The following is a 6,000-nucleotide window of genomic DNA, read 5'->3' on the forward strand; positions in this document are numbered from 1 at the left end:
GTTACAAAAAACAGCCAACTATTTAAAGACCTGTCCCACCAGATTCCCTGGAGCACAGAGTGCCTCACTCCACCCTGAACTGCCTCCAGGGTTGTTGAAGGTCAACAGCTGTAGCAGCATGAGGTTCAGTCTCCATAGAGGCAGATGGCAAATGCCTTTGTTGTTCACTCCCTGGCAATGCTGTTCAGTTCAGTTCACTTCAGTCGCTCAGTCGTGTCCGACTCTTTGTGACCCCATGAATCCCAGCACGCCAGGCCTCCCTGTTCATCACCAGCTCCCGGAGTTCACTCAGACTTACGTCCATCGAGTCCGTGATGCCATCCAGCCATCTCATCCTCTGTCATCCCGTTCTCCTCCTGCCCCCAATTCCTCCCAGCATCAGAGTCTTTTCCAATGAGTCAACTCTTCTCATGAGGTGGCTAAAGTACTGGAGTTTCAGCTTTAGCATCAGTCCTTCCAAAGATATCCCAGGGCTGATCTCCTTCAGAATGGACTGGTTGGATCTCCTTGCAGTCTAAGGGACTCTCAAGAGTCTTCTCCAACACCACAGTTCAAAAGCATCAATTCTTCGGCACTCAGCCTTACTTCACAGTCCAACTCTCACATCCATACATGACCGCAGGAAAAACCATAGCCTTGACTAGACGGACCTTAGTCGGCAAAGTAATGCCTCTGCTTTTGAATATACTATCTAGGTTGGTCATAACTTTTCTGCCAAGGAGTAAGTGTCTTTTAATTTCATGGCTGCAATCACCATCTGCAGTGATTTTGGAGCCCCCCCAAATAAAGTCTGACACTGTTTCCACTGTTTCCCCATCTATTCCCCATGAAGTGATGAGACCAGATGCCATGATCTTCGTTTTCTGAGTGTTGAGCTTTAAGCCACCTTTTTCACTCTCCTCTTTCACTTTCATCAAGAGGCTTTTTAGTTCCTCTTCACTTTCTGCCATAAGGGTGGTGTCACCTGCATATCTGAGGTTATTGATATTTCTCCTGGCAATCTTGATTCCAGCTTGTGTTTCTTCCAGTCCAGCCTTTCTCATGATGTACTCTGCATATAAGTTAAATAAGCAGGGTGATAATATACAGCCTTGACGTACTCCTTTTCCTATTTGGAACCAGTCTGTTGTTCCATGTCCAGGTCTAACTGTTGCTTCCTGACCTGCACACAGATTTCTCAAGAGGCAGGTCAGGTGGTCTGGTATTCCCATCTCTCTCGGAATTTTCCACAGTTTGTTGTGATGCATGCACTCAAAGGCTTTGGTATAGTCAATAAAGCAGAAATAGATGTTTTTCTGGAACTCTCTTGCTTTTTCCATGATTCAGCAGATGTTGGCAATTTGATCTCTGGTTCCTCTGCCTTTTCTAAAACCAGCTTGAACATCAGGAAGTTCATGGTTCACGTATTGCTGAAGCCTGGCTTGGAGAATTTTGAGCATTATTTTACTAGCATGTGAGATGAGTGCAATTGTGCGGTAGTTGGAGCATTCTTTGGCATTGCCTTTCTTTGGTATTGGAATGAAAACTGACCTTTTCCAGTCCTGTGGCCACTGCTGAGTTTTCCAAATTTGCTGGCATATTGAGTGCACCACTTTCACAGCATCATTTTTCAGGATTTGAAACAGCTCAACTGGAATTCCATCACCTCCACTAGCTTTGTTCGTAGTGATGATTTCCAAGGCCCACTTGACTTCACATTCCAAAATGTCTGGCTCTAGATTAGTGATCACATTATCATGATTATCTGGGTCATGGAGATCTTTTTTGTACAGTTCTTCCGTGTATTCTTGCCACCTCTTCTTAATATCTTCTGCTCTTGGTAAGTGCCAATTTGTAGTTGACAGGGGCATGGCAATTCACTCCAGTATTCTTGCCTGGAGAATTCCATGGACAAGAGGAGCCTGGTGGGCTATACAGTCCATAGGATCACAAAGAGTCAGATATGACTGAGCATGCACGAACCAACAGAAATTGCTTAAAACTATATCAGAACTAAAAGGGCTGCTAGCACTGACTGCCAGGTTGCAGGTCTAGTGAGACTGGAAATCCATGTTTGGCATTTATGCCTTTTGACTTTTGATTTCTGGGCATCACTTTACCATCTTTTGGGAACACTCTTGCCACTTGGGTTTTGATTTCTGGGCATCTTTTTGCCTTTTGTTTTATTTAGAGTGTGACTCCTGGCAGGTGAGGTTCTGGTTTGGTTTGGTATGAGTGTGCAAACATCTGGTGCAAACTTCTCGAGCCAATGTGGGAAGCACTTCCTCTAAGGTTCCACACTCCACCTGGGAACCCCTTGGGAAAAAAATTTTTAATGAGTGGTCACCCTAGCTATGATTCAGTGACAAGAAAACCGGCCTAAAAATATTAGCTCTCTATTGACACAGGATAGGAAAATGGACCCAAGTTCCCTTATCTCTAGGGTTTTCTCCTATAATCAACAGCCTGGGGCTGATCAAACTAAGACCCCCACCCCCCCACTTCCTGAGAAGGACAATCCCTACTGGAACCAATCTGCCCTTGTTATCAGAGCCAATTTGAGCACTCTTTGGTCTAAATGTTGGCTATAAAACTATGACCACAGAGTGGGGAGCTTGCTCAAACTCATGTCCATTGAGTCAGTGATGCCATCCAACCAGCTCATCCTCTGTCATCCCCTTGTCCTCCTGCCTTCAATCTTTCCCAGCATCAGGGTCTTTTCCAATGAGTCATCAGGTGACCCTTCGCATCAGGTGGCCAAAAAAAGATTTTTGACAGTGTGGTCACAATATTCTTTAGACTCCAGAGAAAGCTTGAAGAACTTATCTCTTGCTCTGAGGTAATAACTCCTTCTATGCCTTGAGACCAGAGCTCTCTGGATCACTTATTTAAACCATCTAATTCCTGAAACCAAAAGAGAAAAAAAGGGAAGGAAGCATTTAAAAAATTTTTTTGTTCCAACTGTTATTCACAACTAGTGAGTTTAATATTGTGATATCTGCTTCATAACTAAGTTCGGAAAACAAAGCTGTGAAATATCTTTTGAATCTATTTGTACGTCTCTTTGCCAACAAAGGTCCGTCTGGTCAAAGTTACGGTTTTTCCAGTAGTCATGTGGATGTGAGAGCTGGGCCATAAAGAAAGCTGAGGGCCAAAGAATTGATGCTTCTGAACTGTGGTGTTAGAGGACTTTCGAGAATCCCTTGGACTGCAAGGAGATCCAACCAGTCAATCCTAAGGGAAATCAGTCCTGAATATTCATTGAAAGGACTGATGCTGAAGCTGAAACTCCAATACTTTGGCCACCTGATGCGAAGAACTGACTCATTGGAAAAGGCCCTGATGCTGAGAAAGACTGAAGGCAGGAGAAGGGGATGACAGATGAGATGGTTGGATGGCATCACCGACTTGATGGACGAGTTTGACCAAGCTCCAGGAGCTGGTGATGGACAGGGAAGCCTAGTGTTCTGCAGTCCATAGGGTAGCAAAGAGTTGGATACTTAACGACTGAACAGCAACAATGAGCTGTTAGATAAACTCTATTAAGAATAATTATGCTTTAGGAATGTCTGTCTAATACAGTCGCTCCAGATTAGGGTAACTTTTATTGACTATGCCAAAGCCTTTGACTGTGTGGATCACAATAAACTGTGGAAAATTCTGAAAGAGGCAGACCACCTGACCTGCCTCTTGAGAAATCTGTATGCAGGTCAGGAAGCAACAGTTAGAACTGGACATGGAACAACAGACTGGTTCCAAATAGGAAAAGGAGTATGTCAAGGCTGTATATTGTCACCCTGCTTATTTAACTTATATGCAGAGTACATCATGAGACACGCTGGACTGGAAGAAACACAAGCTGGAATCAAGATTGCCAGGAGAAATATCAATAACCTCAGATATGGAGATGACACCACCCTTATGGCAGAAAGTGAAGAGGAACTAAAAGCCTCTTGATGAAAGTGAAAGAGGAGAGTGAAAAAGGTGGCTTAAAGCTCAACACTCAGAAAATGAGGATCATGGCATCCGGTCTCATCATTTCATGGGGAATAGATGGGGAAACAGTGGAAACAGTGTCAGACTTTATTTTGGGGGGCTCCAAAATCACTGCAGATGGTGATTGCAGCCATGAAATTAAAAGACACTTACTCCTTGGCAGAAAAGTTATGACCAACCTAGATAGTATATTCAAAAGCAGAGGCATTACTTTGCCGACTAGTCAAGGCTATGGTTTTTCCTGTGGTCATGTATGGATGTGAGAGTTGGACTGTGAAGTAAGGCTGAGTGCCAAAGAACTGATGCTTTTGAACTGTGGTGTTGGAGAAGACTCTTGAGAGTCCCTTGGACTGCAAGGAGATCCAACCAGTCCATTCTGAAGGAGATCAGCCCTGGGATATCTTTGGAAGGACTGATGCTAAAGCTGAAACTCCAGTACTTTGGCCACCTCATGAGAAGAGTTGACTCACTGGAAAAGACTCTGATGCTGGGAGGGATTGGGGGCAGGAGGAGAAGGGGACGACCCAGGATGAGATGGCTGGATGGCATCACGGACTCGATGGACGTGAGTCTGAGTGAACTCCGGGAGTTGGTGATGAACAGGGAGGCCTGGCGTGCTGGGATTCATGGGGTCGCAAAGAGTCAGACACAACTGAGCGACTGAACTGAACTGAACTGAATTGAACTGACTGTCTAAGGGTTGTGATTGTCAACTAAAAATGATGCACAACTTTAGAGCTACAAGTTGAGTTTTATCTGGGGCAAACTGAGGATTGCAGCCTGGGAGGCAGTACCTCCTCCGATAGCTCTGAGAGACTGCTCCCAAGAGGCAGTGGGGGAAGCTCAATACATAAGATTTTGTCGAAAAGTGAAAGAAAGTGAAAGTGAAGTCGCTCAGTCGTGTCCAACTCTGCGACCCCATGGACTTCAGCCCACCAGGCCCCTCCATCCATGGGATTCTCCAGGCAGGAGAACTGGAGTAGGTTGCCATTTCCTTCTCCAGGGGATCTTCTCGACCCAGGGATCGAACCCAGGTCTCCCACATTGTAGGCAGACGCTTTACCATCTGAGCCACCAGGGAACTCCCTTTACAAAAGATATTCAGCCAGTATCTGTTGTCCTCATGAAGGGATTTAGTGCTTTTCTAGATATGATGAGATGCAAGCAGCTGTTGACCTTCAGCACCCCCTGAGGGAGTTCAGGGTAGTGAGGTACTCTGTGCTCCAGGGAATCTGATGGCACAGGTCTTTAAATAGGTGGATATTTTCAGGAACAAGTTTTATGATCCTGATCCTTTCATCTCCTCTTATCTAGAAAAGCATAAAATCCCTTCATGGTGGCATCAGATCCTCCTCACTAGGGGAAAAAACTCTTACAAAGTGATTGCATTGAATTTCCCCTGCACCAAAATCTTATATATTGACCTTCCTCCACTACCTCTTTGGAGCAGTCCCTCAGCTATCTGGGAGAAGGAAATGGCAACCCACTCCAGTATTCTTGCCTAGAAAATCCCATGAACGGAGGAGCCTGGTAGGCTACAGTGCATGGGGTCGCAAAGAGTCGGACACGACTGAGCGACTTCACTCACTGATTCGAAACATTTAAATTATATATGCGGCTTACAGCGGGCAGCACAGAGTTGAAGGATAACCAGAGGAAACAGCCATGCATGTAAATCCTGCCGAGTTCTTTAGTAACAGCTTTTTCTCTCTTAACGGTTCCTCCCAAGAATCATCTGAGATAAAAGTCACGTCTCCCCGCTAGAGGAGTAAGACCTTGGCAGCACGCTAGGTTCTCTGCATCCCTCGGGTTCCGCGGGGGCGGCGGGCGGCGGCACCCGGAAGGACGCCAGCGGCACCCTAGAGCCTCGCACGGCCCCGGCGGCGACCTCCCCAAGATGGCGTCCCTGGGGGGGGCGGGGCTACCGCCACACCACCTTCGTCCCACCCCGCGCTGGCGATTGGCTAAAACGACCCGGTGCTTAGTGGTGATTGGGCCTCACGGAAACCCGCGCTGGGCGGGACC

The sequence above is a fragment of the Ovis aries genome, chromosome 26, assembly GCF_016772045.2.
Source record: "Ovis aries strain OAR_USU_Benz2616 breed Rambouillet chromosome 26, ARS-UI_Ramb_v3.0, whole genome shotgun sequence".
In the NCBI taxonomy this organism is placed as follows: Eukaryota; Metazoa; Chordata; class Mammalia; order Artiodactyla; family Bovidae; genus Ovis; species Ovis aries.